This window comes from Mytilus edulis, chromosome 11 (genome assembly GCF_963676685.1).
Source record: "Mytilus edulis chromosome 11, xbMytEdul2.2, whole genome shotgun sequence".
NCBI lineage: Eukaryota > Metazoa > Mollusca > Bivalvia > Mytilida > Mytilidae > Mytilus > Mytilus edulis.
The window spans coordinates 63,087,441-63,114,022 of record NC_092354.1 but is presented as its reverse complement, the minus strand read 5'-3'; the positions used below and the strand labels follow the sequence as shown (position 1 = coordinate 63,114,022).

At 31.1% G+C, this 26,582-nt stretch overlaps 2 long non-coding RNA genes across 2 annotated transcripts; both read left to right on the top strand.

Moving 5' to 3' along the window:
* Positions 1-26,582, top strand: LOC139494930 (uncharacterized). Its single transcript, XR_011657212.1, has 4 exons — positions 1-257; positions 4,430-4,770; positions 22,833-22,934; positions 24,719-26,582. It is a non-coding gene; the product is annotated as an uncharacterized lncRNA (long non-coding RNA).
* LOC139495985 (uncharacterized) lies at positions 7,303-10,344 on the top strand. Its single transcript, XR_011657519.1, has 2 exons — positions 7,303-8,775; positions 10,229-10,344. It is a non-coding gene; the product is annotated as an uncharacterized lncRNA (long non-coding RNA).

Here is a 26,582-nt window from a genome sequence, read left to right as displayed (position 1 = left end):
TATGTAAAATACATAACCAACCAAAATGTGTCTCTCTTACTTTGCAACACAGCCTAAGTGTATATAGGTGCAAATCTTTTTAGCATTAGAAACCTGATATACATTTTCACAAGGTAAAATGCAAATTTTACATCTTTCAGTTTTATTTGCTCTCGTCCTTGGTTATGATTGTCTTTATTACGATCAGTATGGTGGATACAATAGCAACTATCCGTATCAAGGACTAGGAAGCTCCCGCAATAATTATGGCCGTCTTGGTAAGGAATTTATTTATATTTAACACTGGTTTCTTAGATTGGGCTTAATTATTATTATATAATAATAGTGTTAAATATTAACGGTTGCTCACGTCAATAGAAAATCATAGTCTCCGGTTTATATTTTTTTTAATTCTTTTTTTTAGTAGCAAGACTTTTGATGTAATTGCCTTCAACTCACTCTATTTATCATATCCAAACAATTGCATCCCAATACAAGCTGATTGCAAAAATGCTGGCATCTGGGTACTTTTAGTTTGAGGTTGGTTTGGTTTTTTGTGTAAGGTTGTTATAACTCAATGCACGTTCATTCCTATTTCGAAATGACTCAACGGTTTCAAAAAACTTTAAGAAAAGAAAATTATTTTGTTATGATCATCACTAAAATACCCAAATTGTTGATGGCCGAAAGACGGACGCCCAACTGAGGATTCAGTCGTTTAGTGGTTGCCGTTGATGATTGACTTCCATATGTCTTTTCCCTTTAATTTTTACAAAATGTATCTCTTTTGAATGAGTCATTGCTCTTGAAATCGATGCCCATTCTTCCTTATATTGATTTGATACTATTCATAATGTGGTATATGATTTGTTGAGCTTAAAATGTTGAAAGGCGATTCATATTTTGTTTCTGCTTTTGGATCTGGTAGATATATAGGTGTTTCATTTGCGAAACATTTTGATATATCTCATTTGTTATATTTATTACATATAGTTATTTAATGACGCTTCTGTTAAGCATGTTAAAAATAAGTTATGAGTATTTTTTTGTTAACGAGTCTGATGTGTATTTAATTTTTGGAATTTTCTTTATTATATAATACTTTATGATATTTGCTCATTGTTGAAGGCCGTATGGTGACCTATAGTTGTTAGTTTCTTTGTTATTTGGTCTCCTGTAGAGAGTTGTATCATTGGCAATCATACCATATCTTTTCTATAATTATCAAAAATAAATATAACATCAATGGCTTGAAAATATATCCATCAAATAACATTTCTCTTATGATTGTTTTCTGTATTTTATCTATTTCTTGCATAAATATATATTTCTCGTATCAAACTGCCCGGGTGTGAAACGAAAAAGTGATACGAAAAGTTGTGTTAATTTTATTGGCTTATCTAGCATTACATGACGATATTACGGTTTTTCCAACGTTTATAAGTTATTTCAATGAGGACTTTCAAAGGTTAGTACATAATACATTTCGGTCATGGCAACGAACATTGTTCGATTTGCTCAATAATATACAAAACATTCAACCGACAGTCTTCGTTTTTCAAACATCTCTTTTAAGAGAGTTGTTTCATTGGCAATCGCACCGTATTTTCTTTTTTAGATCGTCAGATTTTATTACATTCTGAAGCGTACAACAAATCTTTATCAAATAATCTATATAAAAGGTTCGGAAATTTCTATATCATATAACATATGTTTGAAATTATCATAATCAAATAATATATATCTTTGATTAAACAATAAAACCAGGTTGAATCCACCATTTTTTTCATAAGAAAATGCCTGTACCAAGTCAGGAATATGACAGTTGATATTCATTCGTTTGATTTGTTTGAGCTTTTGATTTTGACTTTTCCGCGGAGTTCAATATTTTTTGTGATTGTGCTTTTTCTATATTCAATAATATACTTTATCACTGGTTTGTTTTTTTTTCTTTCCAGAATGTATAAGAAAATGTCAAGGTATGTTAACAACTTTTTTGAAATGTGTATAATCTGATTAGTTATGTAATATTATTCACATTTCAATAAGGACATGACAAAAAAAAAAATACCAACGACAGTTAATCATATACAAGGTTTAACCTGCCATTTTCTATATACGAATATGCCTTTACAAAAGTCAAGAATAAGATATTGTTTTTCATTCTTTATATGTCTTTGACCTTTTGATTTTGTTATTTGATAAGGAACTATTTTTTTTTATATATGATCGGATAAGGTTTGTTTTAGTATCAACGTAGCAATCAGCACCTGATCAACAACAGTTGATACTTTTAACATGCACAATATTTTGTAAACATGTTGTGTGTATATCAAATAACGTTTGCTAAGCATTGCCGTTAGAGAGATTGTTATTCAAAGCGAAATTGTTATGCTTTGTTACCACTTCAATTTTTCTCTCGCATAAATAATTTTCGAACATACAGTAAATTATTTTATTAATCTACTTAAGGAGGTAGACCTAGGTTAAGGGAAATAACTCTGAAAATCATCAGTACGTTTGTGTCAGCCATTTTCATAAATATGTTCTAAGCTTCTTGGATACATAGATTATTTCCAATCTGTTTCAGGTAAATGCTTAAAATTCATTGACGAAACTTGACTTTTACAAACGCATAACTGATTTAAAGAGTTATCTCCCTGAACCAAGGTCTACCCCCTTAAACGGTTTTCATTGGAGAGCCCAAATTTAATATACTTTAATAGTTTTTCCACCTCCGTGTTTTTTATAATCCAGACAAAAGTGTCCATTCTATGTTTATTTTGTAGACGTATTCGGAATAACGATACATACTCCGATGTAATTTTGTCTCCAATTTTAATCTGATAAAAGTGGGCTTGAACCGACCTCTAAATGATCGATGATTCTGTAATAAGGAGTACACAAATTGCATCCATGTTTAAATACACATTATCGCTAAAACCGGCTGACCGGAGAATTTTAATCTGTATCCCTTGAACTATTGACCTCATACAACAATCACTTTTCCATTGTGGCGTCACATATTTTGTATTATGACGTCAAAATTGTACGGGAACCTGTGTGATGTTCAGTAATGGCGGAAAAATAGCGATAAAGGTGAATTCACACCCTTCGAATCGAATAATAGATGTTTTCTTTTATTTCTTCAAATGTTTTGAACCTCTTGACACTATTACATGCTTACTATAAGTTTTTACGTGAATTGATGACGTGTACCATGCTTAATTTGCTCATTTTTAAAGGATGACATTTTGAGAAAGTCGCATGGGGACGTTTCTGTAGATTTAATTTTTCCATGGATGCTTCACCTGTAGATATATATACGGTGCACGTTTTGTGCATATTTAAATACATTGACTTATGTTGAAAGACATGTATAATGTCAAATTATAAAAATACATATGGTTAAGTCTCAAATAAGACTTGTAAGATTTCCGCAGCTATTTTTGTTGAATGGGTGCAATTTGGGTACCGTGACGTTGTTTGCCCAGTTTTCGGAACTTCTGTGTTGACATGAAGTATAATTGATATGGTCATGATTATAACATGTACAACTTGACTGGTTACAAACTTAAGGTGTAATATCATCATTGGTTTTTTTTCTTATTAGTTTTTGTTAAATTTACACTTTAAAAAAAATGTTGTACGGCAATGAAATTTAGGAAGATTATTTTCCTACAACTGTCAAATTCGAGCGAATATTTTGCTTACTATTTTTCAAATGCAACCGGATGTGACGTACTGTAAATTGGTGGTATAGTATCTTGAGAACTTTCAAAATATTATGAATTTTCTAGCCCAAGCATTAGATAACTGGTATATTGCAAAACCTTTAAGAATGTTTGGGTTCGAATTCCACTTCAACTGCGTACTTTATTAGCCTTTTAATTTTCTAGCGTCACTGATGGGCCTTCTATAGACATATCTTGTGTCTGGAGTAATAGAGTTTAATTGTTTAATTCTTATAACTATGATGAGTTTACCTGAATATCTAAATATGAAACCATCACCTTTACTTGATACGGTTAAGAGCAACTGACACACTGACACTTGTAAGCGTTTTACTGCTACTTGACATATTATCAGGGTCTATATATTGTCCTTGTAAACAGCTATTTAAAGTCGTTTTTCCGAAGACAATTGATGAAAAGGTTCTGATGATCTATTCTTAATCTTGTTTTTTTGTAAAATAATATCAAGGTAGCAGCTACTTCTTCAAATTATGCAAAAATAAATGCTATAAATTCAAAAATTATTGCGATGCTTAATTGCAATAAGTTTAACTAGCATTTTAATTTTTTTTATATGATTTAAACATGATTTATCTAAATATCGGAAAAATTAAAATCGAATTTTAGTCTTAATTGACAAAATCAATAATAAATGCACGCAATAATTTCTGAGTTTACACTATCAAACAACAAAATAAAAACATCATGATAACTAGTTTGAACATGCTCAAAAATATTTCAGCAAGTAAAACAGATTACTGGCAAAGGTTTTGTCCAAACAAGCGGACTAGATTACACTGTGATAACAATTACTCAATTAAAATCAAAACTGCCAAGTATGGAAGCTTCCCATGTCATCCTTCCAACAAACAATTCAAAGGATATATCAAATGTCAAATTGCTCCAGCAAAAGTTTTGGCGCACACTAAAGCATTCTGTGAAAACCAGAAAGAATGTACAGGCCACGCTAGTAGAACACTTTTCGGGAAGTTAAATCTATTCTACCAAGTTTGTGCCAAGAAACATAAACTAAGCTTCTATGCTGAATACCAATGTAGTAAGTATAAGCTTTTTGTAGTCATGTATGTTTTTTAAATTTTATAGATATGTACAAAGATAGGGTATGAGTACCAATGAGACAACCCCCATCCAAGTCGCAATTTATAAAAGTATAAACCTTTTGTAGTCCTGTATGTTTTTAAATTTTATAGATATATACAAAGCTTGGGGTATGAGTGCCAATGAGACAATCCCCCATCAAAGTCGCAATTTATAAAAGTATAAACCTTTGTTAGTCCTGTATGTTTTTGTATTTTATACAGTACTTGCAACCTTAGGCGTTACTGTTTGACGTGAACTTGACTGATCGGTGAATGATCGGTGACTGATGTTTGACTGTACGATGAGTGATCGGTGATCAGTGACCCATAGGATCCGTCAAATAAGTCAAATAACCTATGTGAGAGTTACCCTGACAACTGTCACCGATCGATTAGTCAATTAAATTTATGCACGGATCGGACGGATACGTATATATATGTATTTATTAAAGTTGAGCATACACGTGTTTTCTATTATGTAAACAATCACACGTGATTGTGTGTCCGCATAGTGGTCATCTATTGGTGTTTATATTGGATAAACAGGTTTGTGTTTTTAAATATATGATATTTCGGATTGGTCAATATTTGTCGCATTGCGTAAATATATTGAGTATGATATTTGTTATGTAAATAGCACGGGATTTTTAAAGCGCGAATAGTTGTCTTGTTTAAGTGATTTAAGATATATGGTCATTCGAAGCTCGTATACCGATCAGTAAGGCAGCTTAGTCTAGGTAAAGATATGTCCGAACCAGTACTCGATCTGAATGAAGAAGATTTGTTAAGGGACCCCTTACATGGTCAGCCCGAACGTCTTAACGCTTCACAAGCTAATCAACAAAACCGTGACTTAGTAGACACTTTTGGGCTTTTTAAAGACTATTTCGATAAGAAACTTGTTGATCTAAAGTCCGACATTCTGTCAGAACAAGACAATTTATCCAAGAAATACAGAGATGAGGCTAATATTAAGTTCAAATCAGAAGGGAATCGGATTCAGTTTCGTTTTAATGAGAACATTATGGATGGTCTTAACAAAATCCACAAGGATCTTGTATCTGTTGCTTCCCCCTTTTTTCTATTACTGGTGATTTGGTGGGTAAACTTGAAGAAAGGAACAAACTCATCAGGATCGCTGATAACTCCACTGGGGGATGGGTTACGGTTAGAGAATATGAAAGTAACGATATCGCCGAAAATGATGAGGACGAGAAAAAGATTCGCCAGGCCGAGACTAGAGCCCTTAAAACTATTAAGGAGAAAAGACCCGCCCTCAGCCGTATACAACTAGACCTACTCCAGCAGTTGGAAGTATCGCTACTGCCACTGCTCCTCCTCCAGCTTACGATTTCAGTCGCTATCAACAGCCCTTTCGTACCAGCACTGCACGGCGTGAGCCGTGCCCCATGGACATCTGTCACTACTGCAAGCAGTTTGGTCACTGGAGAAGAAACTGCCCACTCAACTTCAAGTCAGCCACAGCTTCTGCACCCAGTTACCAGCCATCCAAACAGCAATGATACAGTTACTGTTAATGATAAGTATCTAGATATAAGTTTGTTATCTTCTAGCTATGAATGCAATAACAACGAACTTGACGAATTTATGTCACAAGTTCAATTTCTTGAAAAATTAGATTTTTCTGCTAGTCATAACTTTAAAGGTGTTAAAGGCAGGCTTGCAAAACATTACGATTTTTGGGTTAAGATAGGAGCTAGTGATTTTGTATTAGGTACAATTAAAAACGGTTATGTAATCCCATTGTTAGTGCCTCCCCCTAGTATGCACATGAAAAACAATAAATCTGCTGTTTCTAACTCAGAATTTGTGGATAAAGCCGTTTTAGAATTAGTTGATTCTGAATGTGCTTATGAAATTCCCTTTACGCCTTATATTGTTAATCCTTTATGAGTAGCCACCAATAAGTCCGGAAAGAAGAGGTTAATATTGGATCTTTCAATTTTAAATAAATCCGTCAAAAAAGAGAGATTTAAATTTGAAGACTGGAAAACAGCTATTCAATTTTTCAAAAGAGGTTCTTATCTGTTTAAGTTCGATTTAAAGTCTGGTTATCATCATTACGACATTTGTCCTCAGCAACAAACGTTTCTTGGTTTTTCCTGGAATGACAAGTATTACTGTTTTTCAGTTTTAGTTTTTGGTCTAGCTTCTAGCCCTTACTTGTTTACCAAATGTTTGAGATCTATGGTCAAATATTGGAGACAAAATTCGATTGATATTGTTTTATATTTAGATGATGGTTTCGGAATGGCTTCGGATTACGAATTATGTCGAAAAGATTCCGATTTTGTCAAAAAATCACTAAAAGAGGCTGGTTTTTTAGTCAATATAGAAAAATCTGTTTTTGAACCTACCTAAAAGTTAGAATGGTTAGGAATCACTTGGGATTCTGCTCAATTCTGCATTTCTATTCCCGAAAGAAGACAAATGATTTGTTACAGTCTATAGATGAAATTCTACAGATTTTTGTTTTTCTCTGCTAGGCAATTAGCTCAAGTGACTGGTAAGATTATTTCTTTATCACCAGTGTTCGGAAATTTGACTAGATTGATGACAAGATATTGTTACTTGTGCATTGTGCAAAGATTGAGCTGGGATAAATTATTACTAATAGTTTATCCAGCTGAGATTTTGAATGAGCTTAAGTTCTGGAAATCTAATGTGCTTACTTTGAATAAAAAGAAATTGGCTATGTACAGCCCTTCTTCGATAGTAATTTTTTCAGATGCTAGTAATGTAGCCTGTGTGGCTTATACTGTAGAATTAGAAAATAAGATTTTTCACAAAATGTGGAACGAATTAGAAAGATGTAAAAGCTCCACCTGGAGAGAGATGAGAGCAATCGAACAGGCCCTATTGTCGTTTAGTACTCTATTTATGGGCAAAAGTTTAAAATGGTTTACTGATAACCAAAACTGTGTACGTATAGTACAAGCTGGAAGCATGAAGGAAGATTTACAAAATCTTGCCTATTCTATATTTTGTATTTGTAAAGAGCACAATATATTCATTGAATTACAATGGATTCCCCGCACATTGAATTCAAAGGCAGATTACATTAGTAAAATGAGTGATCATGAGGATTGGCAAATTTCAAATGAATTTTTTGAATTTTTAGAAAGTTTATGGGGACCTTTTACTGTTGACAGGTTTGCTAGCATGATGAATAACAAGACAAAAAGGTTTAACTCACTTTTCTGGAATCCGACCGCAGAAGCTGTAGATGCGTTTACACAAAATTGGCATGGAGAAAATAATTGGCTTGTCCCCCCTATTTATTCAGTTATACGCACAATTAAACATCTGATTTACTGTAATGCTAAAGGGTCTTTGATTGTCCCACGATGGGTGTCTGCGCCATTCTGGTCATATATTTTTAATAAAAACTTGACTTACAAAGCTTATGTTAAAGATGTGCTAGAATTTAAAGAAGCGAATAGAATTTATTCAAAAGGAAGTAGTCCGAAGTGTATCTTTGGAACTGAAAATTTTTTATCAACTGTTCTCGCAGTTAGACTAGACGCTAGTCTGTGATGTTTCACATGGTCCTGATATCAATTTCGGTATTGCAGAGGCATGGTGAATGAGATTTTACGTTGTGCATATTACTCAGTTGAGAATGTAAAAGATGAAGGATTTTTAGCGACATGGCCCTAGTATCATATGTTGTAGTATGATATTGTAGTAGGCACGGTTGATTGTTTAATGTCATATGCATTTTATTATAATAATTTATATGAATACTTGTTTAATTTTCCTTTATTGGGTAACACATTTTTCAGATGTTTTCAAAACAAGAAGATGGATTGATATTGGTTCTTTTCGTCAGTCGCAATCTCCATCCATACAGCTCCTTGTAGACCAGATACCTTCCTTTTGTTTGTCATCTAGAGCAGCCAACACTCAACGACAGTATAGATATGTTTTCAACGCTTTTTGTAAGTGGTGTTTATCTATTAATATTTCAAACACGTTACCTGCTTCAGTTATTTCTGTCGCATCGTATTTAGTTTATTTGACTAACATTGGTAAATCTACTAGCAGCATAAATGAAGCTTTTTATGCTATAAGTTGGGCTCATAGATTAGCCGGAGTTGAGAATCCGTGTAAATCGGATTTGGTTATTTCTGTGAAGGAAGGATCTTTGAGATCTGTTGGACACATTGTGGTTAAGAAAGAACCTATAACACCAGAAATTTTGTATCAAATTGTTATGCTTTATGGTAACGATAAATCTAATCTTAAAGATGTTAGAATAGCATGTATGTGCCTTATAAGTTTTGCTGGATTTTTGAGGTATTCAGAATTAGCAAATCTGACAAGAAATAATATTGTTTTTCATGATTCGTACATCGTTTTACTGATAGAGAGTAGTAAAACTGATATTTACCGTGAGGGTAGAGATGCACTCATTTCAAAAACGGACAAAATTACATGTCCCGTTAAAATGTTGATGAAATATTTAGATTTAGCAAACATCAAGTCGGACAGTAATGATTTGATTTTTCGTCCTTTATCTTTTTGTAAATCTGTAAATGGTTACAAATTAAGAAATGGGAAGCTTTCTTATACTACTGCAGGAGAAATTCTGTTATCTACTTTAACATCTATTGGATTAGACAAAACGTATTTTGGTTTACATAGTTTGAGGTCCGGAGGCGCCACTGCTGCTGCAAACGCGCATGTGGAAGATCGAATCTTCAAAAAACATGGTCGCTGGAAATCAGACCGGGCTAAGGACGGATATGTCAAAGAGAACATCAGTGAACGTCTGACAGTTACTAAAAATTTAGGAATTTAAAAAACACACATTTGCGCCTTTCTTTGTTTTGTCGAAAATAGCTGCACATGCTGGCGAGCTATTCCTATGTAACAAGTGTTTGTTTTTATTTTATAAATACTTTATATGCGTTTGAGGTGACGAATTAGAATATAGATGTATTTATTAAAGTTGAGCATACACGTGTTTTCTATTATGTAAACAATCACACGTGATTATGTGTCCGCATAGTGGTCATCTATTGGTGTTTATATTGGATAAACAGGTTTGTGTTTTTAAATATATGATATTTCGGATTGGTCAATATTTGTCGCATTGCGTAAATATATTGAGTATGATATTTGTTATGTAAATAGCACGGGATTTTTAAAGCGCGAATAGTTGTCTTGTTTAAGTGATTTAAGATATATGGTCATTCGAAGCTCGTATACCGTTCAGTAAGGCAGCTTAGTCTAGGTAAAGACCCCCCCCCCCCCCACACACCCGGATTAAGATGCTTGTATATTTGAAATGTTTTCACGCATAGATAGATAGATATTTCTACTATCAGTAGGACATTATTAATATTTATATGTATATAAGGTTTCTGATTTTGTTTTTCTATTTTGTAGGCTGTCGTGTACTACGCAGCGGTGTTGCCGATATCATGACATCGGGACTCAATATTTTGTTTTAATAAAATTTAACAGTAAGCTGCACATGCTGGCGAGCTATTCCTATGTAACAAGTGTTTGTTTTTATTTTATAAATACTTTATATGCGTTTGAGGTGACGAATTAGAATATAATTAAAATTCTTATGTAAACCGATGATAGTGTTTACAAACGATGAACGCGGACCTCTACGAAGACACCTTATTTTACACGTTAATTTTTAATAAAATCAGTTGCAATAAAAAGTGAAAATAGTATAACAGAATAATATGCTTAGAGCGTTAAATTGTTTGTGTTGATTAATAGTTTTGTATTAAATATTGTTAACATCAGAGACATATAATACATAATTGATTTATATGACTCTGTTAACATTAACTTATTCCTACGAAAATGGTTATTATTGACCGCCATTGGATTTTTGAACTTTTTATAGTTTCGAATAGGTTGTTTTTTCGTGAAATTAAAAGAATGTCAAAGAAATAATATTAAATTTTTTTTCGCATTGTTTAGAATTACCAAAATTATTCTTCTTTTTATAAAAAAAAATGATACTATTTTATTTTAAATCAGTTATTTTTACCATCTTGAGACAAGTCTTCTAATCAGAATTGAGATATAATGAGAATTAAAATACTTAAACTTTTATTTTTGTGGAATAAGAATGCAGTTATTGATTTATTTTGATACAAATTATTAACCGTCATATGATTTGAGTACTTTTTGTACATCAAGATTGGCTGTTCTTCATAAAATATGCTTACGTTAAGGAAAAAGATACTAAATTTTTGTACGCGGTGCCTAAAATGCAAATATTTCTTCATTTTACTGAAAATTATTGACCGCCATTAAATTTTTGTACTTTTTATAGTTTAGAATAGTTTTTTTTCATAAAATTAAAAGAATATCAGAAAAATCATACTAATATTTTGTTCACATTGTTTTAAATAACCAAAATTATTCTTCTTTTTATCAAAAATGATACTATTTAATTCAAAATCAGTTACTTTTACCATTTTGAGACAAGTCTTCTAATCAGAATTGAGATATAATGAGAATTAAAATGTAACAAAGGGGCTGCTGGCTCAGTCGATACGCCTTGTTACGGGGTCATAATTTTATGCGAAAAATCATTAGAAAAACGTTTACACCAATGACAGGAACTAGTTGTTGCAGTTATCAAAGATCAAACAGATTCACTTTTGATTATCATTTAATTCCAAGTCCAAGAAATAAACATAGGACAATGTCAATATCAAATGTACGACTCCTAACTGTAACTATCTCGACTCTCTGTTCTTACTCTTTATCCACACTATTTCTATTCTCTACTGTTTTACATTTATTTTCACACAATATTTATACTCTTAATCAGACAATACTTCATTTGTAACAATACTCAAATTAATATGACATTTCATAACACCTAGCAATAAGTAACAGTTTTCACATAATTAATATAAAAGATAATTATAAGTCCTCATATATTATAATCCAATTAACACATATTCTCTTATATGCTTAATTCTCTCACATTAATTCTCAATCTGTCACAAATCCTTAAATATCAAATGTCACTAATTAACTCACATTTTGTTTTGACATGTAAATTATTAAATTTGTAAAAACAGTATTTTTGTAAAAGTCCAATTTTTGAATAAAATAATAAATTAAAATATAAGTCCAAATTAGCCTTATGACATATGGCTCCTCCTCCACTAAACACGTCCTCGTGTTTATAAAAGTTAGTAAAATCTTCCTCCATGTTCTTTTCTATCATGTCTATTATTTCGCCGATGGTTAAAATGTCCTTGATGATACTCATCTTGTTGTTGAGTCCATTGTTGCGGTTGTGGATTCCAATGTTGTGGTTGTTGATTCCATTGTTGCTGTTGTTGAATCAACTTTAGCTGGTTTTGGAGCTGTTGTTGTTGCTGGTACCGTTTTATCACTAAATCTTGTTGTTCATTTTTCTTTTTCAATTGCTCTATTTCTTCTTTCCAATTTTTTAGTGATTCTGTATATTGCTGGCCTACTGTTCTTTGCAATTGCTCATAATCAAATGCTAAATTCACATACTTTGGATGGTTTGCAACAATTTCCTCATAATCTTCATCAAATTTACACTTAACTAAGTGATGCTGTCTTCTTTCCTTATTGCACGCTTCCATGATACTCAAATTTTCACTTTTTAAAAATTCATTCCTCCAATGCAGATTAAACATATCTAGATCTTCTGGTGTGGCTTTAAACTTTTCTAATTCCTCTTGTAATTCCTTAATTTGTATAACATGTGAATCTAAACTTGTCTTGATTGATTTTAGCTCTTCTTTCAGATCACTTATTTCTTCATCTTTCTTGCTATGTTGAAATTTAAAGTTTCCACTGTTAATATTTTTCTCTTTTAATTTTTCTTTAATTCTTTTCAATTCGACTTTAACTGAATACGTTGTGTCCAAAGCACTTACAAAAGCTGTCTTTCTGGTGTTTGTAAATGGTAATTCCAGCATTTGTCGTTTTCTGTCAAAATGTTCATTGAATCTGGATCGGTCCCTGTCTGCTCTTTTCTTACTTTTCACTTTGATGTCATTACACTTCTGATGTCCTTTTACTTCCACTGATGGTTTATGAATGTTACACATTCTTGCATAATGTCCCTTTTCTCCACATTTATAACAATTTTTGAAAGTAGCAAAACATAATCTGCTATGCCCAATTCCACATTTACCACATACTGGTCTTTGACTTCGAAAGTTCGATAATCTCCATTGTGGTCTTAAATTAAATTCCATATTGTCAGTTGTTGCTTTTAAAGGGGAAACACTCACTTGTTGCAGTAAAAGGTATCTGGTATCTTTGTTGAGATGATAAGTCAACTTGCGCCGGATCGTCCACCATATGTAACAAAGGGGCTGCTGGCTCAGTCGATACGCCTTGTTACGGGGTCATAATTTTATGCGAAAAATCATTAGAAAAACGTTTACACCAATGACAGGAACTAGTTGTTGCAGTTATCAAAGATCAAACAGATTCACTTTTGATTATCATTTAATTCCAAGTCCAAGAAATAAACATAGGACAATGTCAATATCAAATGTACGACTCCTAACTGTAACTATCTCGACTCTCTGTTCTTACTCTTTATCCACACTATTTCTATTCTCTACTGTTTTACATTTATTTTCACACAATATTTATACTCTTAATCAGACAATACTTCATTTGTAACAATACTCAAATTAATATGACATTTCATAACACCTAGCAATAAGTAACAGTTTTCACATAATTAATATAAAAGATAATTATAAGTCCTCATATATTATAATCCAATTAACACATATTCTCTTATATGCTTAATTCTCTCACATTAATTCTCAATCTGTCACAAATCCTTAAATATCAAATGTCACTAATTAACTCACATTTTGTTTTGACATGTAAATTATTAAATTTGTAAAAACAGTATTTTTGTAAAAGTCCAATTTTTGAATAAAATAATAAATTAAAATATAAGTCCAAATTAGCCTTATGACATATGGCTCCTCCTCCACTAAACACGTCCTCGTGTTTATAAAAGTTAGTAAAATCTTCCTCCATGTTCTTTTCTATCATGTCTATTATTTCGCCGATGGTTAAAATGTCCTTGATGATACTCATCTTGTTGTTGAGTCCATTGTTGCGGTTGTGGATTCCAATGTTGTGGTTGTTGATTCCATTGTTGCTGTTGTTGAATCAACTTTAGCTGGTTTTGGAGCTGTTGTTGTTGCTGGTACCGTTTTATCACTAAATCTTGTTGTTCATTTTTCTTTTTCAATTGCTCTATTTCTTCTTTCCAATTTTTTAGTGATTCTGTATATTGCTGGCCTACTGTTCTTTGCAATTGCTCATAATCAAATGCTAAATTCACATACTTTGGATGGTTTGCAACAATTTCCTCATAATCTTCATCAAATTTACACTTAACTAAGTGATGCTGTCTTCTTTCCTTATTGCACGCTTCCATGATACTCAAATTTTCACTTTTTAAAAATTCATTCCTCCAATGCAGATTAAACATATCTAGATCTTCTGGTGTGGCTTTAAACTTTTCTAATTCCTCTTGTAATTCCTTAATTTGTATAACATGTGAATCTAAACTTGTCTTGATTGATTTTAGCTCTTCTTTCAGATCACTTATTTCTTCATCTTTCTTGCTATGTTGAAATTTAAAGTTTCCACTGTTAATATTTTTCTCTTTTAATTTTTCTTTAATTCTTTTCAATTCGACTTTAACTGAATACGTTGTGTCCAAAGCACTTACAAAAGCTGTCTTTCTGGTGTTTGTAAATGGTAATTCCAGCATTTGTCGTTTTCTGTCAAAATGTTCATTGAATCTGGATCGGTCCCTGTCTGCTCTTTTCTTACTTTTCACTTTGATGTCATTACACTTCTGATGTCCTTTTACTTCCACTGATGGTTTATGAATGTTACACATTCTTGCATAATGTCCCTTTTCTCCACATTTATAACAATTTTTGAAAGTAGCAAAACATAATCTGCTATGCCCAATTCCACATTTACCACATACTGGTCTTTGACTTCGAAAGTTCGATAATCTCCATTGTGGTCTTAAATTAAATTCCATATTGTCAGTTGTTGCTTTTAAAGGGGAAACACTCACTTGTTGCAGTAAAAGGTATCTGGTATCTTTGTTGAGATGATAAGTCAACTTGCGCCGGATCGTCCACCATATGTAACAAAGGGGCTGCTGGCTCAGTCGATACGCCTTGTTACGGGGTCATAATTTTATGCGAAAAATCATTAGAAAAACGTTTACACCAATGACAGGAACTAGTTGTTGCAGTTATCAAAGATCAAACAGATTCACTTTTGATTATCATTTAATTCCAAGTCCAAGAAATAAACATAGGACAATGTCAATATCAAATGTACGACTCCTAACTGTAACTATCTCGACTCTCTGTTCTTACTCTTTATCCACACTATTTCTATTCTCTACTGTTTTACATTTATTTTCACACAATATTTATACTCTTAATCAGACAATACTTCATTTGTAACAATACTCAAATTAATATGACATTTCATAACACCTAGCAATAAGTAACAGTTTTCACATAATTAATATAAAAGATAATTATAAGTCCTCATATATTATAATCCAATTAACACATATTCTCTTATATGCTTAATTCTCTCACATTAATTCTCAATCTGTCACAAATCCTTAAATATCAAATGTCACTAATTAACTCACATTTTGTTTTGACATGTAAATTATTAAATTTGTAAAAACAGTATTTTTGTAAAAGTCCAATTTTTGAATAAAATAATAAATTAAAATATAAGTCCAAATTAGCCTTATGACAAAAATACTTAAACTTTTATTTTTGTGGAATAAGAGTGCAGTTATTGATTTATTTTGATACAAATTATTAACCGTCATTTGATTTCAGTACTTTTTGTACATCAAGATTAGCTGTTCTTCATAAAATATGCTTACTTTAAGGAAAATGATATTAAATTTTTGTACGCGTGCGTTGCCTTAAATGCAAATATTTCTTCATTTTACTGAAAATTATTGACCGCAATTAAATTTTTGTACTTTTTATAGTTTAGAATAGTTTTTTTTTCATAAAATTAAAAGAATATCAGAAAAATCATACTAAAATTTTCTTCGCATTATTTAGAATTACTAAAATTCTTCTTCTTTTTATAAAAAATGATACTATTTTATTTTAAATCAGTTATTTTTACCATCTTGAGACAAGTCTTCTAATCAGAATTGAGATATAATGAGAATTAAAATACTTAAACTTTTATTTTTGTGGAATAAGAATGCAGTTATTGATTTATTTTGATACAAATTATTAACCGTCATATGATTTGAGCACTTTTTGTACATCAAGATTGGCTGTTCTTCATAAAATATGCTTACTTTAAGGAAAAAGATACTACATTTTTGTATGCGGTGCCTAAAATTCAAATATTTCTTCATTTTACTGAAAATTATTGACTGCCATTAAATTTTTGTACTTTTTATAGTTTAGAATAGTTTTTTTTTCATAAAATTAAAAGAATATCAGAAAAATAATACTAAAATTTTGTTCACATTGTTTTAAATAACCAAAATTATTCTTCTTTTAATAAAAAATGATACTATTTAATTTAAAATCAGTTAGTATTTACCATCTTGAAACAAGTCTTCTAATCAGAATTGAGATATAATGAGAATTAAATACTTAAACTTTTATTTTTGTGGAATAAGAATGCAGATATTGATTTATTTTGATACACATTATTAACTGGCATATGATTTGAGGACTTTTTGTACATCAAGATTGGCTGTTCTTCATAAAATATGCTTACTTTAAGGAAAAAGATACTACATTTTTGTACGTGTTGCTTAAAATGCAAATATTTCTTCATTTTACTGAAAATTATTGACCGCCATTGGATTTTTGTACTTTTTATAGTTTAGAATATTTTTTTTTCATAAAATTAAAAGAATATCAGAAAAATCATACTAAAACTTTGTTCACATTGTTTAAAATAACCAAAATTATTCTTCTTTTTATCAAAAATGATACTATTTAATTTGAAATCAGTTATTTTTACCAACTTGAGACAAGTCTTCTAATCAGAATTGAGATGTAATGAGAATTAAAATACTTAAACTTTTATTTTTGTGGAATAAGAATGCAGTAATTGATTTATTTTGATACACATTATTTACTGTCATATGATTTGAGTACTTTTTGTACATCAAGATTGGCTGTTCTTCATAAAATATGCTTACTTTAAGGAAAAAGATACTAAATTTTTGTACACGTAGCCTAAAATGCAAATATTTCTTCATTTTACTGAAAATTATTGACCGCCATTGAATTTTTGTACTTTTTATAGTTTAGAATAGTTTTTTTTCATAAAATTAAAAGAATATCAGAAAAATCATACTAAAATTTTGTTCGCATTGTTTAAAATAACCAAAATTCTTCTTCTTTTTATCAAAAATGATACTATTTAATTTGAAATCAGTTATTTTTACCATTTTTAGATGAGTCTTCTAATCAGAATTGAGATATAATGAGAATCAAAATACTTAAACTTTTATTTTTGTGGAATAAGAGTGCAGTTATTGATTTATTTTGATACAAATTATTAACCGTCATTTGATTTCAGTACTTTTTGTACATCAAGATTAGCTGTTCTTCATAAAATATAACCAAAATTATTCTTCTTTTTATCAAAAATGATACTATTTTTATTTGAAATCAGTTGTTTTTACCATCTTGAGACAAGTATTCTAATGAGAATTGAGATATAATGAGAATTAAAATACTTAAACTTTTATTTTTGTGGAAAAAGAATGCAGTTATTTATTTATTTTGATACAAATTATTACCGGTAACCGTTATATGATTTTAGTACTTTTTGTACATCATGATTGGCTGCTCTTCATAAAATAATCTTACTTTAAGGATTAAGATATTAATTTTTTGTACGTGTTGCCTAAAATGCAAATATCTCTTCATTTTACTGAAAATGATTGACCGCCATTGGATTTTTGTACTTTTTATAGTTTAGAATAGTTTTTTTTCATAAAATTAAAAGAATGTCAGAGAAATCATACTGAAATTTTATTCGCATTGTTAAAAATAACAAAAATTATTCTTCTTTTTATTAAAAATGATACTATTTTATTTGAAATCAGTTATTTTACCATCTTGAGACAAGTCTGCTGATTAGAATTGAGATATAATGAGACTTAAAATACTTAAACTTTTATTTTTGTGGAATAAGAATGCAGTTATTGCTTTATTATGATATAAATTATTAACCGCCATATGATTTCATTACTTTTTGTTCATCAGGATTGGTTGTTCTTCATAAATTATGTTTACTTTAAGGAAAAAGATATTATTTTTTGGCAGTGGCTATTTGACCGGCACCGGCTGAATAGCAAATTTGCTATTTGACCGGCACCGGCAAAATAGCAAATTTGCTATTTAGCCGGCACTGAATAAACCTGTTCATTGATGTGATTAATAGAGAATAAAAAAGATTAATAATAATTTAAAATCATTTTATCATAATATCAAGCATTAAAAATATAGTACAATAAAAAAAATTATTGAAGATGTTCATAAATAAATAATTTATAACTTTATAATATTAATTAAAAGCATGAAAACACATTTGTATGTAACATTACTAAATATATTTTTTACTAAAAAATATTTATAAAAAATCTGTACTACATCACTACTCCACATTACCAGATTTTGCTGAACACTTTCTGATCGCCTTAAATTCTTTGCGAACAGAACGAGACCTCAAGACAAGTGGTATATTTCAAAAGAGGACTGTTTCAGCATTCTCCGGAATGATTCACATGAATATAGATATCAAGAGTTGGTGACACCATATGCTTGGGCATATATCCTGAAACAGTTTTCACTCAGGTCTGAAGTAAAACTGGAGCAGAAAGAGAGATTATATGGACAGCTACAACAAGCCAAGGCCAAATGAGGGTCAATTCAAAAAGTTACTCTTGTATCTTTCATCAAAGTGTGCTTCTCCCGTGTAGGCATATACTCAAACTAAGAGAAGTTAATCACGAAAATTTGTTTGTTGAAGCAGTGTCAAATCGTTGGAAGATTAACACAGTCAGGACATCACATAGATTATTTGATGATACCAGTCAGAGGCAGATTTAGGGGGGGGGGGCAGGCCTCCCCCTTTTTGGGAAAAAAATGTGTTGCTTATATAGGGAATCATTGAAGCGTGACTGGGCGGGCCCCCTCTTAGGTCAGTCAGTGGGCCCCACTTATGAAAATTTCTGGATCCGCCACTGCCAGTCATCAGTGTGCTCTATCATATGTACACCAAAAAGAGTGAGAAAAATTTCTCAAAGCACAAAAAAACAGGGAGACACAAATTCTGTTACATGATGATGATATAAATGTAACAGACAATAAAGAAAATGATACTGATAATGTTCATATATTCGAAAAATCACGAAAACTAGTTTCGCAAGAAGAAGAACGAGATACTGCTCAACAAGAAGAACACCTATTGGATTCCAGTTGAACTTTGTGGATCGTGTGTTTCGCATATATTACTTCCACCAAATATGAAGAAACGTGGAAGGCCAAAAGGTTTGACCCAAACTGTCATCGGTCTTCAAAAAAAGAGTACCCGAAAAAGCAATTGTGTGCCATTTCATAAGAAAAGTTCCAAAGAAATCAGGGCATTTTATGAAAAAATGGTGGGTTGAACCTGGTTTTGTGGCATGCCAAACCTCCCGCTTTAATGGCAGTGTTAATTACGTGGTTAATTATAACATTAATATGACAACATTACACGACAGGGTTACAATAAATAAACAGATAAATAGGAGAAAATATAGGACAGAGAAACAAACAAACAAAAGTCTTAAAAAGTGTGTCATAATAGAATCAAATCGGTAATTGGCAAATGGGCTATTGTAAACATTGATTTAATTATTGTCGAAAAGATGCATGAGAAGCTATTAAGAGCGTTTATAAAGAGAAGAAAAAGAACCCTACCTACATATGCAACATATGCACACATGATGCAGATTCAAAGGAAGCCAGTGTATTGTGAAGTTCCTGTTTGGAGTGGCAACATTTATCTTGTGCTAGATTAAAACAACTTCCAAAGGCAAAGAATTGGTTTTGTAACAATTGCAAATGTTAAATCATGTGTCCTTTTGAAATTCGTAGCAAACAACTTATAATATTGTCTTTTTTAAGATGTATGGTGTAGTTTTACATAACACTATTTTTATAGCATGGCAGGATATTTAAACCATAGATTTAACACATCTTCAATATTATTATTTTTTATTGTACTGTATTTTTAATGCTTGATATTGTGATAAAATGATTTTAAATTATTATTAAGCTTTTTTATTTTCTACTTGTTACATCAATGAAGTTTTATTCAGTGCCGGCTAAATAGCAAATTTGCTATTTTACCGGTGCCGGTCAAATAGCAAATTTGCTATTTAGCCGGTGCCGGTCAAATAGCCACTGCCTTATTTTTTTGTACGCGTTGCCAAAAATGCAAATATTTCTTCTCATATTGGAAAATATTGTAATTTCAATTGCAATCAGTTGTTATAAATGATTTTCATATGTTTTTTGTAGAAAATGTGAATTATTGAAGAATAAATCTGCCTAAAACTATTTCTTTCTTTTTAAGGAATATATTTATGTTTACCACCATTGGATTTTTGTACTTTTTATTGTTTAGGAGTAGTTATTTTTTCATTAAGGTAAAAAAGACTATCCGAAAAAAAAATGTAATGTTGTTTGCATTGTTTAAAATTATTCATGATATTATATCATCATCATGTAACAGCATTTGTTTTTGTAATTTGTTATTTTAAAAGCTTCGATTGTGACGAGAATATAGAAAGTCCATGATTATGATAAGTTTTTTTTAAAGAATTTTATGATGATAAGGATACAAAAACTTTAAATATTGAAAAAAATAGACTACATTTTTCAATAACTGATCCTTTCATTTTGTTTTTCCTGAGTATGTTTGGAAAATAATAAAATCAATTTCGCGATGTAGACACTCGCCGGGTTTAAAAATATATAACCTAAATAAAACGAAAAAGACCATTCTTTAATGATGATATTTTAATTTAGGTTTTATCTGTACATTTCTTTTCATTTCAATTCATAAAACTTTGCTAAATAATTAATAAATAAAATGTATCATTGAACGTTCGATTTTCACGAGTCGCCATTTTAATTAAATTAAACGAAACTAAGATTCCGTAATTTGTATTAGTTCATCATGTGACGTATTAAAGTTCAATCCGTCATCAAGGTCGATCGGTACTATCCGTCCGATCAGTCCGATCAGTCAATTACTTTTACTATAAGTCTGACGGATTGCTGACGTGAGTTTGACGCGAACTTGACTGATCGGTGACTGATCGATGACCGCTGATTGATCGCTGAAATAGTAACGCCTGAGGTTGCAAGTACTGTAGATATACGAAGATGTGGTATGAATGACAAAGAGAAACCTTCCATCCAAGTCGTAATTTATAAAAGTAAACCATTATAGGTCAAAGTTCGGTCTTCAACACGGAGCCTCAGCTAACAAAGAACAGCAAGCTATATATTTCATTCATATGTTTTGGAATTTAAAATGAGGTTTATTTTCACTGAACTAGTACAAAATTGTATGTAGGGGCCAGCTGTGGACCACCTCCGGGTGCGGTATTTCACGCTCCGATGAAGACCCATTGGTTGACTTCGACTGTTGTCTGCTCTTTGGTCGGGTCGTTCTCTCTCTGACATATTCCCTATTTCCATTCTCAATATTGATGTAAGTTCTAGTGTCAATGTTCATGTTGTTATAATCTTTTTAAGACAAAACGCGTGTCTGTCGTACAAAATCGTAATCCTGGACTCTTATGTCGAGTTTATTCATTATGATTTGTTGAGTACCAATGTTCGTGGATTTCGTTTGCATTTGCTGAACAAGGAATTATATTTTCAACGAAGTATAGATTTCTTATAAGATGGTAAGTAAATTAAGTAAACCCATGTTATCAAGTATCAACCAGAGTATCTTTTTTCTTCAATCTACGAACATTGGTACCTACCAAAATTATATATTTACAGTAATAACTGCATAGCGTATTGCTTGTAATTATTTAAATATTTCATACATGTTCTCCTGAACTCATGAATTAAGTATTGAATAATGTGTATAAAGTAACTATGAGTACATATCTTCTATATTCAGGACGACCACATGTCCTTCAACGCTATTTATCTTCGTACTAAACTTACCATATTTAATTTGATATTATAGCCTGCATCACTAATGAATCTTTTGTGAGCGTTTTGCGTTCCAAATTTTCAGCCTCATATTTTTTTATGAATTTATTGTATTGGATAGTTTAAAAACCATTCAACAAAAACTTCGATAAAATATTAATATGTGGAAAAGTGAGGTAACAATATTCCATGACGTGGAAGTGTCTCGTACTATCACAAAAAATTAAACGAACAATACTTATACACAGGTTATTTTTGCAAACGGATGACTTGCATATGTTAATATCATTATATACAAAAGTATACACGTGCATAAATCCATTAGTCTCAAAGTCACTATACGCTTAATAGTCGGTCGAGTTTAATTTATGTGTTGTTGGATTAAAATAAACAATATCTGAATAAAGGTAACAGAAGTATACCGCTGTTCAAAAGTCATAAATTGATTGAGATAACGGGTTACAAACTAAAACCCAGAGAAACACACCAACTATAAGAAATTATATGACACATGAAAACAATATAATACGAATCCGCAATGTTTTGTTTTGGAATAGTGCAACTACGGAATAATATAGAAATGTATAAGATTTGTATATGCATTTAATGGATCTATCAATTTGATAGCTTATGCAAAAAATATTTTACAAACTTTTATGAAGTATCTTGTACAAAATGTTTACTCAAAACAGAAAATCTAACAATTTGATGGTTTTTTTTCATAGTCCCTTCAAAATCATTTTGTGGAGCGTATTGCAAATGCCGGAGTGCATCTCCATATATATCATACGACCAAGGGAGACAACACAGTGTAGACTATTGTAAAGGTAAGCATTATTACATTATTTGGACTACTGTGGATTCATTATTATTCGTGGGTGTAGTGGAAACAAATGAACCACGAATAAAAATGTTCAACGAATGACGATATTTCAATAGGTTTTGTGTGCAGAGATTGGCAAATCTAAGAAATCAAATTTCAACGAATATGCAAGTTTTCCTCAATCCACGAAAATTGATACCCGAGAAAATAAATGAATCCACAGAAGTTACTTCGATTTTTAAATTACATTTTAAAGCAACCTATATAATATGTATTTAAGGAAGTTCGCTACTTAGTTTCAAAATAACAATCTTTTCATAACACTAGTATATATATTAAAAGAGAATTAATAAAGAAACAAAAAAAGCAAAAAAAAATTATGTCAATGTGCTTGTTTTCAAGATAATAGCCATTGGAATTTTGGCGGGAAAATTTTCTCTCTAGATTTTTCATTGCTTTATCATTGAAGGGTTTAAGTTCTCAAAAACTATTAAAAAATAACAAGGATTTTATAAGACTTTAACAGATGGCTTATAATTATACATGTACAAGATTTATAAAATAAAAAGTGGGGGTCAATGGGCAAAATTTTTTAAGGCATTCAAATGGATAAAACCAGAGGATTCCGAAAATCTGACCAAAATCCCAAAAGATGACAAGCGAACATCCTTAACAAGCGATCTATGTTTCATCCAGTTACATTAATTTAAAATATGCTAGACTGGTTTTACATTGATTTATTTGTTTTGAATGCTTATAAAATATACAGTAGAAATATATAAATAAGAAGATGTGGTTTGCGTGCCAATGAGACACTTGCTCTCTCAGTCACATAGCATAAAAAATTAACAATGAAATGTCATAGTAAGGCTTCAACATGGATCCTTTGCTCACACCAAATTCATGTTTAAAGAAAAATAATTATTTCAATTTGTTCGTGTAGGCGCCTTTTTAGTCGACTAAACAGTATGGATTTTTTCAATTCTTATAGCATTCTCAATTGCAAGGTTAACGAAAATATCAGATACAATTTTTATAATGATATGCAATTATAGCTGAGGAAAATGTCATTCATTGCCCTAAAAAATTATATGATAAACCCATTTTTCTTTCGTAATGTTATACTTAATGGCCTATTGTTTTTAAAAGGCCATTAGAACTGGGTGCAGAGGTCCATTGTAGAAAGGATATTATATATATATATACATATATATACAACTCGTCTAAACATCAACCCAACAATGTTAGATCTGTAAATTTGCTTTCGCAAATTTTTGGTTCTTCCCTCGCCGGGATTCGAACCCATGCTACTGTGATATCGTGACACCAAATCGCCTGCACTGCAGCCGTCCCGCTAGACCACACGACCACCTGGGCTCTCAAAAAAAGAGCTTTCGCTGGCCGTGTGTTACCTTTCCACGTAACCAAAAATTTGCGAAAGCAAATTTACAGATCTAACATTGTTGGGTTGATGTTTAGACGAGTTGTATATAAATTATGTACACAGCCATGTATCACCATCATTGATGGCGATCCGATGGATACATCTGTTGTAGAGTTGTCACTGACTCAGACGTACTTATACATATATATATATATCACCGATGTTTTTAAGATTTGTTTTATTTTATTTTTTTCTTTGTAAACTGTTTTTTTATTGTTTGTTTAAACTTTAAAAATTGTACTTCCACACATTGTACATGTAAATGTTTATTGACAATAAATGAAATTGTTATACTAATGTTGATTAAATACCAAAATGTAAATCTCTATTTATCTTTGTTTCAGAGAACTACAAGAGGTTTATAAATTGGTAAAACGTGACGAATTACTTTCCATGGACGTGGTTTACAGAATAAAATGACTTAATTGTTTACAAAATTTTAAATGATGAAATGTCATGTGAAATATTTTCTGTAGTACTGGCTAGGAGGAAACTTTACTCAAAGTATTTTTTATATCTGAAACACATACAAATTCACATATTTTTTTGGAAAAGTTCACGTTTAAAAAAGACTAATAGTGGAACACCCGTCATGGTATTACACCTTAATTTTGTAACCAGTCAATTAATAAAGAAGACTTTATAAATTATACTTCATGCAAAATCCAATTTGTCAAATACTTAGACAGCTACTTTTGCATAGGTATTATTTCAGTACCAACAATCTGTAGTACTGGAAATCTACTTTTAATATTCAGTACTATTTTGTAACTTATAAAAAATATTGTAATATCAAGGTACCTTTATTTTACAGTACTTGATTTGTACTTGCAATTTAAGTACTACAGATTTTTGGTTACACGTTACATTTTCAACATTTTGAAAGGTTGTCTATTTCAAATCCCTTATAGTTATGATGTTCAAACATGATATACTGTGATCAGTGTTGGTTCTATTTCTGTAACAATATTTTAAGTACAAATCAAGAACTGTAAAATACAGGTACATAAATATAACCATAATTTAAATAAAAGTATTAAATATTAAAAATAAATTTCCATTACTACAGATTTCAAGTACAGTAACAGAACTTATGCAAAAGTAGCAGTGTATAGGGGAAAACCTGTAGTCAAATTACTTATTTATCAGTCTTTAATTTGTTATGTTGCATTTTGTGTAAAAAAATATTTCGTCTTTCTTTTTAGTAATTTGTATTATGGCAATTTAAGTCTGTTTTTTACTAATGACTTTGATTGTCCCTTTGGCTTCTATCGTTTCTCTTGATTGATATTCGACAGACTTCGGAATTATATACCCTAGTGTTTTCTTCCATATACTAAACTGTAAACTGTGTTGACATTTGATAGACAATTACAAAGGGATGTCTACTATAGGAAATAATTTTTCTAGTTTACCTTACCAGTATTTGGCAAAACATGTAGAACTTTTGGGTCATTAGAGCTCTTCGTACTTTTATTGGTCTTTGTAACATTTTTTATTTAAGCTTTCCTGCAGGCATTGTTGTTGTTGTTGTTGTTTGTATTTGGAACAAGCGTCTGGCGTACACAATGTTAATCCTGGTATATATGATAAGTTTATTAACAGCATTACCAATGTACTTGCGTATTTAAAAAAATGGCATTAAATCAACAGAGAATTATTAAATCCAATGTTCACGTCTTGGTTTGCAATTTTTTCACGGGGACCTTATAAAAGTCGTTATTTTCTGAAGTACCACAGTATTAAGTTTGGACGTAGTCAAAATTTATATCAGGCGTCAATAGAAAACAATTGTTAAATAGAGATTCTCCCGATGGGTAAGCATGTTTGTGCCATAAGTATACCAGCTAATGTGCTGCTATAGAAAGAGTTCTAGACTATAGTGGTGGTGGAAACAGGATCTGAACACTTGATTATGCTGTAGGGATGCCGGTCGTTGGATGTACCAATCATGTACGACCAAACAAGTCAGATGATCACCAATGTATATAATCTTACAATCTTTTGATCTATGAGTTTGAATGTTCCTCTGGAATGTTCGCCCCTTTGATTTTACAAATGTGGAAGAATTAGTGTTAACATTGTTAGAATATCCGACTTTCAGATTATATAACATATGTGACTATTTATTTTAAAGTAGTTATATTTCTACTTGACATGTTAAACATGTAGAGAAAAAGGAAATCGCATTAAAAGGCTTATATAGTA